General features: G+C 41.9%; 1 protein-coding gene across 1 annotated transcript in view; it reads right to left on the bottom strand.

Annotated features, from left to right (window-relative positions):
- Window positions 1-14,559, bottom strand: part of ZNF438 (zinc finger protein 438) — a 440,040-nt gene that overhangs the window by 213,197 nt on the left and 212,284 nt on the right. Inside the window, exon 7 of the mRNA XM_021064197.1 lies at window positions 6,305-6,605. The gene's annotated coding sequence lies outside the window, so the exon portion shown is untranslated. The remainder of the gene's footprint in view (window positions 1-6,304; window positions 6,606-14,559) is intronic.

Consider the following 14,559-nt stretch of genomic DNA (forward strand, 5'->3'; position numbering starts at 1 on the left):
TCAAGCAAAGCTAAACCATAGAAAGCAGTTGCCAAATCCTTCAGCTATTGCCTTGAATGAGCCACATGATAACCTTTGATGTCTAGTTCAAGTCTTAAATCTGTGGGAGCAAGGCTCTTAGAAGCCCTGAAGCCCCAAACCATGGAAATCCAATTTTGACTTAAATAAAAAGCATTTTGTTGGAAATGGTTTCATACATTAAGAATCTTTGATGCATATCTTCCACTAATTTGTCTTTAATCTTCTGGAAAAAGAAATAATTTTGATATAATCTACCTCACAAAACAAAAGGCAGTAACGCTAAAGTACGCAAAAGTAATTATTGCTGCTAATTAAATGTTGGAGAATTTAAAAACTCTGTGAAGAGACATTTAAGGAGATAGGAGAAGCAACAATTTTTAGCCTATCAGAGTTCTGAAATGCATACATATCCTCAGAAAATCTAGTTTAATTAATAGTAAATTTAGCCATTACATATTTTGATATCTTGCAAATATTTTTAAGTGTGTGAAATTAAAGTTTGTATTACAGAATAAATGCTGATTTTCAAAAAATAGACTTACTTTAGATCTGTTAAGCATTTTTAATCATTCAACAAACGTCAATCACATGCTCTTGCAAGATACTGACTGTGTAGTAAGACACTGATTTTCAAGGATCTTTCAGGTCAATAGAGGTGATGAAATAGTAGGAAAAAAGTAATAATAATAGTAAAAGATATAAAACTCTAAGTTTTGTTCAATTTCAGTTATAAGTGCTATATTTACATATGTAAATATAAATGTAATATATAATGTAATAATAAACATAGATACATTTCAGCAATAAATATAAGTTCTATATTTACATTATAAATTCTATATATTATATTTACATTGGGCAATTCAAATTACATAAAATTATTAATAGTAAATTAAATAATATAAATAAATTTCAGCTATAAGTTCTATATTGACAAGTTCTATATTTAGATTATATTTACATTTGGCAATTCAAATTTGGCAGTATAACTATGAGTCATGATCAGGTAGATTTATTAAGTGAATTCATATATATAACATTCCTGGAATATATGTAATAAGTGCTAAAAATGTGTTAACTATTGGCTATTTATTCCAGAAATACAAGGATAATTCAACATTATGAAAAATATCTAGTTTAATCACATCTTCAAGAAAGAAAAAAATGCATCTGTCAATAGACACAAGAAACATATTTGATAAACTGGAGCAACAATCAACCGAAAACCAAAACCCAGCAATCAGTGTGCTAAAATGTGAATGGCTAAAGTATCACCATTAAAATCAGCAAATACATAGGGACACCTACTTTATCAATCAGGAGTCAGTCAAGAGGCAGAAACCACACCAGCTAATTTGGCAGAGAGAATTTCATATAAAGCTTTACTAAGTAGATGTCAAATTCACAAGGTAGTTTAAAAAAACAAAAAGAGGAGTTCCCGTTGTGGCGCAGTGGTTAAGGAATCCGACTGGGAACCATGGGGTTGCGGGTTCGATCCCTGGCCTTGCTCAGTGGGTTAAGGATTCGGCGTTGCTGTGAGCTGTGCTGAAGTCTGCATTGCTGTGGCTCTGGTGTAGGCCGGCGGCTACAGCTCCGATTCGACCCGTAGCCTGGGAACCTCCATATGCCGCGAGAGCGGCCCTAGAAAAGGCAAAAAAAAAAAAAAAAAAAAAAAAAAAAAAAAAAAGAGAACTTGGGATCACAGAGGTAGCAACTGCAGAAAGCAGCTACTGCTTTATGATTGAGTGAAATCAACAAGAGAGGTTGGATTTGTTGAAACTTATAAGCTTGGAGAAAGGCCCCTGAGGCAATGAAATGCAGACCTCTTGTCTCTCCGAGTGGGAGGGTGCAATGAGGTGGTTTCTACACAGGCTTGAAAACTGTTTATGGGATTGTTCTGCTGCTCTGGGAAGGAGCTGTTGCTGCCAAGATGAAGAAGCATTGGTGGGGAGTTCCCATTGTGGCTCAGTGGAACTGAACTCAATTAGTATCCAAGAGGATGTAGGTTTGATCCCTGGCCTTGCTCAGTGGGTTGAAGGATCTGGTGTTGCCATGAGCTGTGGGTGTAGGTCACAGGTGCAGTGTGGATCCATTGTTGCTGTGGTGTAGGCTGGCAGCTGTAGCTCTGATTTAACCCTCAGCCTGGGAACTTATACATGCTGCAGGTGCTGCCCTAAAAAGAAAAAAGAAAAAAGCACTGGTGGGATTACACTCATAAAAAGAGGGAGCAGATAAGAAGCCCCCAGAAAACACAGAAGATGGAATAATCCTCCCTTTCTTCTCCAGCCTGTGGGCTCTCTGCCCGTGAATGCTCTAGCTGCAGAGTTTAACAGGGAGCCAACCTACAAAGCAGAAATATGACTTGCTCAGTTCCAGCCCCAGTATCACAAGCAAAGTATCAAAGAGTACATTTGGAACTAAGAGGTAATTGCTTAGTAGATAGCGTATTTGCTATCATCGTTATTACTCAAAATTTTTTGGGAGATTTATGGCAACAATAAAGAAAACAAAATAATTAATCAACATAAATACTGAGGGGAAAAAGAAAATTCATTTTATTTACAGATGTTATTATACTTAAGAAAACTCAAGGAACTGGACTAAATTATTTTTTCAAATAAGAGAATCAGGTAAGGTGATGGGATATAAGATAAATATACAGATATGCATGGATTTTTCTGTTCTTGTTGCATCAATTAACTTCTGTAACAAAACCACCCTGATACAAGAGCAAACATTTATTTCTCACTGACATTCCATGAGGGCAGAGGGTTGGTGGTGGAAGATACTCTTCTGTGAATCTCTTGTGTTCCTATGCATCTTGCTGAGTATGCTAAACCTTTAAAACCATGATCTTTTTTTTTTTTTTTTTTTTACCCAGTCACTTCTCAGCACTGAGTCTGCAGTGGGAAACTTGAAGGAGGAGGTAATATCTACCTGCGGGGCAAAGAGCAGGCTGGCTCACTGCTTGCTATGGAATGATGGGATTTCAAGGTCTGTGCCCCTCTCTTGTAATGCAGCCTACTCTGTATTCAGGCATCCATCTAGGCCTCTTTGCATCACCAGTGTGGGAATGAGAACTCGGGAAACCAGTGACACCCTGAATGCTGTCTTTTGTCCCTGACCCAGGAGTCAAGTGCCTTCTTTCAGTATCCATGAAATAGGGACATGGACATCTTAGCTGGAGAGCAAAGTAAAATATGACACCCTTCAGAGTGCTTGATCGTGGGCTGTGACACTGCTCCAAGCTGTGGACTGGCTGCAGGACTGCTTCACAGGCATTTTCATTCCAGGATCTAGGTTGAAGTAGCAGCCCCAACCTGGATATATTCATGCCAGAGGGAAGAAGCTTGAGAAAACAAGTATGACCATATAGTTGAATTAAAGCTTCTGTTTAGATGTGTTGGTACCATATATTCATTGGCCAAAGCAAAGCACATGGCCAGCCCACATCAGGTTGGGATGGCTGCTTCATTTCTAAGAAGATACTACAAAAGTTCCTTCTGTGGTGCAGCAGGTTAAAAATTTGGCATTGCCTCTGTGGCAGCATAGGCTGGATCCCCAGCCTGGTGCAGTGGGTGAAAGATTTGGCCTTGCTACCACTGTGGTAGAGGTCACAGCTGCAGCTTGGATTTGATCCCTGGTCCAGGAAGTTCCATATGCTACTAGTGCAGCCAAAAAAGAGAAACAAAAGAAAAAGAAAAAAGAAGGTACTGCAAATTATATCCAACAAACATACCTCTCTAACCATGGAGAGAATAGATAATGACCAGTAATACAACCTAGTGTACTAGTAAAAACCCATTAAACATAAACGGAAAATAAAACCCTTCTTTTTATGACAGTAAATTTTTTAAAATTTTTAATAAAGTTTTACAATATCTACATGAAACTTTTTTTTTCTTGGAAAGTCATAAAATCTCAATAAATGAAAACTTACATTATTAGATGGAAATGTAGTATGATTTTATTTATTTATTTATTTATTTTTTGTCTTTCGTTTTTTGTTGTTGTTGTTGCTATTTCTTGGGCCGCTCCCGCGGCATATGGAGGTTCCCAGGCTAGGGGTCGAATCGGAGCTGTAGCCACCGGCCTACGCCAGAGGCACAGCAACGCGGGATCCGAGCCGCGTCTGCAACCTACACCACAGCTCACGGCAACGCCGGATCGTTAACCCACTGAGCAAGGGCAGGGACCGAACCCGCAACCTCATGGTTCCTAGTCGGATTCGTTAACCACTGCGCCATGACGGGAACTCCCGGAAATGTAGTATGATTTTAAAATTCCTTACCCTGGGAGTTTCTGTTGTGGTACAGCAGAAACAAATCTGACTAGTATCCATGAGGATGGAGGTTTAATCCCTGGCCTTGCTCAGTGGGTTATGGATCCAGTGTTGCTGTGAATTGTGGTGTAGGTCGCAGATGCAGCTCGGATCCCGAGTTGCTGTGGCTGTGGCATAGGCCAGCGACTACAGCTTCGATTTGTCCCCTAGCCTGGGGACTTCCATATGCCATGATTGCAGCCCCCCCAAAAAAGACGAGAAAAAAATTAAAAATAAGTAAAAACAAAAATTCTTTCCCCTTTTTGATACACATTAATGCAAACTGAATCAAAATCAAGTTTTTGGTGTCCTTTAAAATGAAGATGAATTATTTGTCTGTATGGACCAGGTGGATCATCCATGAAAAGCTGGTAAGTGATAAAGTTGCAGGAAATGTGCACTATAACACTATTTTTATAAAATAAAAATGACACATTTGTATGTTACTGTAAACATAAATATGTTTTTGTGGGAGAGTGAAGAAAGAGAGGGAGGTTAGAGAGCTTGATTTACTGCAGAAGGATGAGTTTGTAAGAGAAGAGGAATCATTCTTTTTTCTTTTCTTTTTGTCTTTTTTTCCCCCTTTTTTTTAAATTTGGCCATGCCCATGGCATGTGGAAATTCATGAGCCAGGGATTGAATCTGCACCACAGCAGTGACAATGCCAGATCCTTAGCCTCTAGGCCTCCAGGGAACGCCTCTTTTTTTCTTTTTATATCTCTGTATTGTTTGAGTTTAGTCCAACAGCAAATAAATCAGAGAATTGTAAAACTATTTTATATCTTCTCTAAGTCTCCATTACACGGCATCGTGTTTTAGGCTGACATGAGTGTACACATAAAACAAACCAATATCTTGCTTCCTGGGCTCAGGTATGAGGGGAAACTCGAGGGTCCTCCTCTGCCATCAGGATCACTTTTCTCTTCAAAACCAGCTTGGCACTCTTGAAAATACTCCCCATTAAAACAAACAAACAAACAAACCCTGTTTCTATAAAGCAACTGAAGATGGCAGCCAAAACACAAATCTGGACGTGATTTACTTATACATCAAGGTTCAGTCCAGGTTCACTGCAAACAGCAAGGCTTTGATTTTTTGTGCTTAAGAACACTGATCAAAGGATAGGGAGGGTGAGAGGGATGGACTAAGGGTTTGGGATTGGCATGTGCACACTGAGGTATATGGCATGATTGGCCAATGGGGACCTGCTCTAGAGCAGAGGGAACTCTACCCAATATTCCATGATCATCTCTATGGAAAAAGAATCTGAAAGAGAATGGATGTGTGCACATGTACAACTGAATCGCTGTGTCGTACAGCAGAAATTATCAACATTATAAATCAGCTCTCCCTCAATAAAAGTTTAAAAATGAAAAAAAAAGGTACAGTCCCACCTTAGCTATAATGGCATTTAAATTAGAGTCACACAAACTTTCTGATGTGGGTAGACCTTGTTATTATAGCACAATTCTCTGCAGCACATAATATTAAATAAGATTAGGACATATTAAGATAAAAACTGTAATGGCTGTGAAGATTTTGCATCAAGTATCCCTTTTAATCACTGGACGACGAAACTTCACAACCCTGGAAAAATTCTCAGGGAACAATCCATTCTAAGTGCCGCCAAAAATTCCCTTGAGAGAATGTGTCAAATCTACTCCAGAATTTTTCTTTCCCAAATTCTACAGTCAGGCTTTAGAAAGTCTTGGTGTTCCTGTTGTAGCTCAGTGGGTTACAAACCCAACTAGTATCCACAAAGATGCAGGTTCGATCCCTGACCTCATTCACTGGGTTAAGGATCCCATGTTGTGACGAGCTGCAGTGTAGGTTGCAGATGTGGCTCATATCTGATATGGCTGTGGCTTGATTTGACCCCTAGCCTCCTGGAAACTTCCATATGCCAGGTGTGCGATTCTTAAAAATAAAAATTAAAAAAAAATAGGAAAGAAAAAGTCTTACCTGATGATGCCACATATTTGTAAGTTTTGCAAAAGATCAAATTCTGCCTTTTTCATCCTCCTAGTTTCATGCATCTTTGGATATCCCTCAAGAACTTCATGCTACATCATACCTTTATGCATGACTTGTGGTTCAAGATGGTGTGGAAGGAAAACAGCTGTTTCTCAAGCCTTTGGGGCTACAACCAAACCAATAATATCTTTGAAGTCCTGTCAAAATTCTTCTGAACAAAAAAGCTCTTAAAAAGTTCATGGAATGGACACAGATGCTCCAGCCACACCAATTCACAGTAAAACTCCAGCTGGGAGAAAAAAACAAAATCAGAGTTATGCACTGCTAAGTATCTAAAACCCTGCCCAGCAATCTCTGAGAATTACTCACGTCATTATCAAGTCAATCCCATGAATAGTGCTAGAGTATGTGCCTTCCTTTGTGAATATCTGAATGTCCATGATAAAGTTTCTATGTTCTATCCTGAAGTGGATTTGTTTTCAAAAGGAAAGGTTTTGGGCTGAAGAAGGCAGGGGGTCTTATTTTTAGAACTTCAAGGAAACTACCAATTATTCCACACTTTCAAGAGTAATCACTTTCATTGGGGTTTGCCATATTTGGCAGCTGTATGGGGAACTTTCTAAGTGGAACTTGAAATTTTAAGCAGTAAACACCAATATTAATGTCTATTAAATACACTTCAAGCAAGTGAAATCAACATCCAGCTATAGTGAGGACACACTGTTGATTTTTAAAAAAATAGTCTCTTCTCTTTCCAGCTTCATCCTTGAAAGTGATTTCAGGGAAAATGAACTCAAATAACATCTAGCCTGCCTGCAAGATAAATTCAGGTAATATTTTCTGAATAATCGTGGCAGAAAACTCCATTTGGATGTTTGGGAGGAAATTTTTATTCACATTTCAGATTTGCCAAACAATCCCCAAGAGAAGATTTGGGGAATCAAATTTGATTTTGTTGTAACTTCCAGAAAATAGTTTGGAATAACTGGGGGTAAAATAAATTGTATTTTACCCCAACTAAGTGAGTTGTCCTTGTATACCCTTATCCAATTTTCCTTGACTATATTTGTGGAACTTTTCTCTTTAATTTTTCTATTTCTGCCCATGAAAACAAAGCAGCACAATAAGCTTTATGTTAAAAAATGGCCTGTATTGGGTTGTTGCTTCTAAAATCCCTTCCAAACTTGCTTCCGAAGAAAGCTCGAGAGAGCAAGCTCCCTATGTACATAAAAACACATCACTAATATGAAAAATGTAGGTCTCTTAAGTTAAAAATTAAGTCTTTCTCCTAAAATACAATTGTCTTTATTTACTTGTGATCTTCAGTTAATTCTACTTTTGAAAATGGAGTCAAAGGAAACCATGGTTTTCAACAAAGAGATCAAACGGTTCTTGCCTTGTTTTTTGGCAGCATCGGGAAATGCATCCTTCTCTGTAACAATACAGACCTGGCTGAAATTCCCTTTATGGTTACGTGCCTTCTCAAATTATGGTTTCTTTCCAAAAAATTCACTTTTTCTCAATTTACTAGCAAGCGATGAATTCCTTGTCTTTCAAATATCAGATCAAGCAATTCCCCTGCTCTGGAGAGCCTGGTCCAGGTGGAGGGCCCTTCCCTCTGTTCTCCACAATACTCTGTGGACCTTTTATCCTAGCACTTTCACATGGGACCCACATCCTTATGGATCCCATGCTGCCCAGGACCACATGGATGTCCTTTACATGGGCAGCCCCTCGCTGAGCATCCATTGTATGCTAGTCTCCCACTAGGCATCGGTTGTCCAATATTTATAAATACCTGCAGGTGTGCATGTCAGAGAGCGCCTAGAGAAGAGTCGATGATGAGGTAGGTAATGGGGATAGTGGGCCGTCAGGAAAAGCCTTGCAGAAGAGATGACAGCAGACAGGATCCTAAAACCAAATAGGCTGTGCCATGTAGAGGGGTACATTGAAGGAAGCATGAGGGGAGAGACTTTTAGGGAAAGAGTATAGGAAGGAAGGAAACCGGGGAGAGAGAAATGGAAGGAAGGAGGAAAGGAGGAAGGATAGGAGGGAGGGAAGAAGGATGGAAGGAAGGAAGCAAGGATGAAGGAAAGATGCAAGGATGGATGGAAGAAAGGATAGGAGGAGGAAGGGTATTCAGTAAGAGGCAAAGGTGAGTGGTGGGGATGGCGGTACCCTGGAAGATACGTGCCTCATTGAATGGGGAGCCATTCCCAGGCTTTTATAGATTCTTCTCCAGCAGGAATCTGGAGCCTAATATTATTCTTTTTTTAAGAGAAGCTAGAAACTGGAATATGCAATCTCCCAATTTGGGGATATTGGTGAGTAACCCGTCTTAACACAGGCTAGAAAGACATATCCTCAGGCTGAATTTGTCAAGGTCTGTTTTACGCCCATAACAAGCAGCGCATAGCATTGTCTGACACTCGGGTCCCTGGACAGGGGATGGCACAAGAAATTAGGTCGAAACACCCCTGTTCTCCCTGTGGCGTTTCCTAGTGAACTGTGTGTCTTCGTGGCGAAGATCTCTGTCACCGCAAGGGCGACAGAGATTCGTGGGGAACCCTGAGGAAGGCCACACTCCTGGGTGGGATGGAAATATCTGGAAACATCCCTCCGGGTGGTTGGGTTGCATGCCATACATTAAGTACCGGAAGAGAAAGCAAAGGCAGGCACAATAAGAGGCCCAAGGACAGAAGTTTGGGGAAGACTTGCATTCAGGGCACTGAAAGGGAAGAAGTGAGTGAGGAAAACAAGGAGCGGTTTGCCAGGGAAACTGAGGCAGGAAGACCAGGACGTCATTCGTCACGACGGAGCTCGGGTTATTCCGGACACTTGTTTTTATCAATAAAGTGACATGCAAAATAATCTCAATGACGATGCAATTCCTTTTCAGCCGTCTCTGGCGTGCAGGTTCAAGCGTCACCGCCTCTGGACAAACTACGCTGTGTGAGAAAGGAGCTGGGAGGCCTGTTGGTTTCACATCTGCTTTGCTTTAACCTTTCTCCACAGCAAAAACAGTCCTGATGACTTGGACCAGTTTTTAAACTTGGAATTGTCTTACACGGGGTTTGAAAAGCCCTCACACACGATGAGATGAATCTCGCGGCGCTGAAACCTTTTGGAAAGCTGGCATGGCATTTTCTTCTCTGATGGGAAATGCCCCCAAGGAAGGGCTACAGCGAGTAAACCGATATGGGGAAATCTGCAACCTCGTGGACCATCCAAGACACACAGATCAGAGCAGCAACGAGATCGCCTTCCGCATTTGGAAGGATGCTGGTTCCCAGGGCTCATGGCTTTGTTAACCCGCCTCTGAAATGTTGTTGGAGGTTAGTACACCCCCGGGACAAATTCTACCAAAAGATAACCTGGTGATGCATGTCAGGAACCACGAAATAGTCTGGCTCTGTAGTGTTAGGGACCTGCGTTTGAAGTCTATACAATTAGAAACAAAAGGAGTTCCTGTTGTGGCTCAGCAGGTAAAGAAACCAATATAGTATCTGTGAGGATGCAGCTTTGACCCGTGGCCTCGGTCAGTGGGTTAAGGATCTGGCATTGCCGTGAGCTTCGGTGTAGGTCACAGACACAGTTTGGATCTGGGGTTGCTGTGGCTGTGGTGTAGCCCTCAGCTCCAGCTCCTGATTCAACCTCTAGCCTGGGAACTTTGATGGGCCACAGCTGCGGGCTTAAAAACAAAAGAAAAAAAGACACATACAAAGTTTTGTTTTTTTAAGGCCACACCTACAGCATATGGAAGTTCCCAGGCTAGGGGTTCAAACAGAAGCAGCAGCTGCTTTGCCACAGCAATAGCAACTTGGGATCTGAGCCACATCTCTGACTTACACCCAAGCTCATGGCAACTCAGATCCTTAACCCACTGAGAGAGGCCAGGGATTGAACCCACATCCTCATGCGTCCTGGTCAGGTTCATTACTGCTGAACCACAATGGGAACTTCACATATAAATTTATTTTTTTGTCTTTTTGTCTTTTTAGGGCCGCACCCACAGCATATGGATGTTCCCAGGCTAGGGGCTGAATCAGAGCTGTAGCCACCGGCCTATGCCACAGTCACAGCAACACATGATCCTAGCTGTGTCTGTGACCTACACCACAGCTCACCGCAACGCTGGATCCTTAACCCACTGAGCGAGGCCAGGAATCGAACCTGCATCCTCATGGATGCTAGTTGGGTTCGTTATCCCCCATGCCATGACGGGAACTCCACATATAATTGTTTTTGAATCACCTTTATTGACAGGATACTCCATGAGCCTAGAATGACTCTTCATTAGTTTAGGGAAGTTTCTGAGGTTGGTATCCCTAGAAGCAAAACCTAAGGTGGGGTTTGCTGGGCAATGACTGATGAGTGTGTTTGTAGGCCAAGCCTACAGGGAAGCGGGGGACCAGGACGGGGGCCCAGGACAGGGGCCCAAGACGGGACTGAGGAAGCAGCTGAGTGAATACATGGGTTCAGATGAAGTCTACCCTGAGCCCGAGCCCATGGGGAGCTGTGGAGTATAAACAACTCCATGGTTGTCCCACCTTGAGCTAGGGGCTGACCTTTTGCATTCACAGATTGGTGGGCCATGTGTATTGACTGCGGGAGGGCACCCTCTTCCCTGCCTTTGAGTGAGGTGGGTCCCGTCAACTCAGCCCCTAGCACCTGGAGGATGGATGGATGGATGCAGGGGCCTGGTAGTGGGGCTCTGGGCTGGCAAGCACCTCCCTCCTCTCAGCTTGGAGATGATGATGGATGAGTAGAATCCAGCTCAACTCATCAAGTCTAGTATTCACGGAGGGCAGATCTCCTGGACTCCGGTGGTCAGGTTTTATCAGCCTAATCCTAGCCTGTTTTTTTCTGGGAACAACATGCTCTGTTATCTGCAAATGGCTTCTACTAGGGGCAGCTGCTAAGCTGTTTCTCTCAGACCCCCACCCCTTTCTCTCCACCCCACCTTCTTCCCCCAGATGAATGGCTTAAAAAAATAGACAAAAACAGAAAGGAGACATTGGTATTCGGTTCAAAAGTTGGGGACTTGTTTTTCCCCCACAGGAAAAAACAAGGGTCTGTTCTGGGGTCTGTTTTTCTTTTTTTGGCCACGCTCAGAGTATGCAGAACCTCCAGGCCAGGGATCATTGAACTTGTGCCACAGCAGCAACCTGCGCCACAGCAGTGACGACACCAGATCCTTAACTGGCTGAGCCACCAGGGAACTCCTACACCTGTTTTTCTTGTTAATGCCAACCCAGCATGTCACAGTCATAGCAGTTGTGAATAAGATGCTTGCCTGATCTCCTGGGAGCATCTGTCCTGTTGTGGTTCAGCCTTCCCAAAGTGTGACTTTTAATTCAAAAGGGTGCTCCCCTATGCAACCCTTTGAGTGATACAGGACATGGAGAACCAGGCTGGTCTTTTGCATATGCTTTTCTCAGCTTTTAGTTTCCACTGCCAGTTTTTTATCTTCCAGGGAATTTTAAAGAGGAATTGGGAGGGTTCTCAAGGCTATCAGGAATGGCCAGTCTTCTGCCAAATTAATTCAGAAGAGTTTTTAAATGGAAAAAAAAAAAAGGTGGGGGTTGCACATTTGAGAACTCCTTCAAATTGATGTCTTTTTTTGCTAAAAACTTCCTGTTTCAGCCAGATACTCTTATTCCTTCTTGCAGTTGAGAAATAAATATGCAAATTTAAAGGCAATAAATGAAAGGCACTGAAGCTTTTCCATCTGAAGTCTTAAAAAATATTCAAGAGACCATTCAAGAGGGTGAAATAACGGAGTTAAAGAAGTCAGAGATGAGAGAGAGGCAGAAAAAATTCAGGAAGCACTGAAGTGATCAAGGGCTTATGTTTTTAGTACAAATCCCTTTTCTCCTCCTGATCATCTGCAACATTGGGTAATCTTTCCAAGCCTCAGTTTCTCCAACTGTAGAATGGGAATGCTATTTTCTTCCTCTCTGGTCTAGCATGGTGAGGGCCAGGGATTTTCGTCCTGCAGCCTCTCCAGTCAGAATGCCTGGCTTTCGGCTTTCGGTGGCTTCACCCCACCCCAGCTGCATGATCTCAGGCCCACTAACTTTTCTCAGTTTCCTCTGCTGAAAAAATGAGTGTAACAAGAGCACTTATCTTCTAAGAGGCGACTGGAGGATTAAATGAGTTAAAACCACTGAAATGCTTAGGAAAATATTTGGTTCATAGCAAGCTTTATAATGACACTGGCTGCTTCAATATCCTGGGATAAACCATAATGGCAAAGAATGCGAAAAAGAATATATATATGAAAAAGAATAAATATATATAGGTATTCAGTTATATATATATATATATGTAAAACTGAATCACTTTGCTGTAACAGCAAAATTAACACACCACTGTAAATAACCTATATTTCAATAAAATACATTTTACTAAAACAACATTGGCTGCAATTTGTTAGATACAATTATGATTTTTAAATTAGCTCATGTATAGAGAGGAGTGTTCAAGAAATATTCTAACAAGGGTGTGATCTGTGTGTATTTCATAGCAAGGGATATATTCTAGTTGAACACCAGCTAAGTTTTGCTGATTTGACGTCATCATCCCGAAGGACAAGCAACTCACACATCACATGACAAGGTAACAGACACCTTATATGCGAAATATTGACAGACAGATCTCTGTTCATATTATTCCTTTGCCAAGAATATAAAACATTCTTTCGGTTTAGCAGGATGGAATCATACTGATAAAACTGAAAACAAAACCGGTCACAGACTTGTGGTTGCCGAGCGAGAGGGAATGGGATGGACGGCAAGTTTAGGGTTAGTAAATGCAAACTCTCGCAACTGGAGTGGATGAGCAATGAGATCCTGCTTTATAGCACCGAGAACTATATCCAATCACTTGTTATGGAAGATGTTGGAGGATAGTGTGAGAAAAAGAATATATGTATGAATCTATGTATGACAGAGTTACTTTGCTGTAACAGAAGAAACTGACAGAACATTATAAATCAACTATAATAAATTTTTTTTTTTGTCTTTTTGCCTTTCCTAGGGCTGCTCCCGTGGCACATGGAGGTTCCCAGGCTAGGGGTCGAATTGGAGCTATAGCCACTGGCCTACGCCAGAGCCACAGCAACGCGGGATCCGAGCCACGACTGCGACCTACACCACAGCTCACAGCAACGCCGGACGTTAACCCACTGAGCAAGGCCAGGGATCGAACCCACAACCTCGTGGTTCCTTGTCAGATTCGTTAACCACTGAGCCACGACGGGAACTCCAATAAAAATTTTTTAAAAATAAAAAAATTTAAAAAGAAATTGGCTTTAATGAAATTAACCCTCCTCTCCAAGAGTGAAAGAAAAAGGAAAGAAAGGAGAGAGACAGAGACAGAGAGGGAGATAGAAACAGACAGAGAGACAGAGAGAGAGAGAGAAGCTATGAAAGTGAATGAGTAGGACATAAACTAAAATGGTTTCATAAAGATATCAATATGTAACTCAGAAACCAAGTCCAGATGGTGTTCCCAATTCATCTTAGAAACTGGTCCACACCGAACCCACGCTACCTTGGATGAAAGGGGATTAGAACATGTCTTCTCATTTCCAGGCAAATGCATATCAAAGGGTTTTTTGGGCAACTTAGACTTAAAGCAAAGACTTGAAATCTATTTACAGAGATCACAGAGGCACATTGAAACTAAGTGTTAAAATGTGTCTTCAAGGTAAAGCTAATAAGAAGGGTGTTGCTGTTCTAACCTATGTTTCCTTACAAAACTCTGTGCTCTGCAAAACCGTTTACTAAAGGAACTAAGTTTACACACAACATGGTAAATCAACCCCATTGCAGTAAAAATCTGTTTCAAAAAGGAACTGAGTTTGTGTAGAAATAAGGTTGGCGCAGGCCACACAAAATGATGCAAACTTTGTAATCAGAGCGGTATCCAAACAAAACTTGGTTGCTGGAACAATGAACTCAAGGGCTCAGTTAGGCAGCTCTCTGGGAGTCTAGAAAACGCCATAGCAAACAGAGTGGCAGCATCTGTGGCGACACTGACATCAGAGCTGGCAGGGCCAAGGCAGCACAGGTGTGGGGTCTGTGGGCTGCCATGAAGGTTGTCCCCCAGGCCCTGTTCCTGCCCCCAGCTGAGAGCCACAGGGCTGGGCTTCCCTTCTGGGGGTGGGGCTCCCAGAGGCCCATGTTGTTGGTTTTCTTAAAGCCACAGTTTATAAGTTCCTGGTCCTAGTACAGTAA

The sequence above is a fragment of the Sus scrofa genome, chromosome 10 (genome assembly GCF_000003025.6).
Source record: "Sus scrofa isolate TJ Tabasco breed Duroc chromosome 10, Sscrofa11.1, whole genome shotgun sequence".
Taxonomy (NCBI): domain Eukaryota; kingdom Metazoa; phylum Chordata; class Mammalia; order Artiodactyla; family Suidae; genus Sus; species Sus scrofa.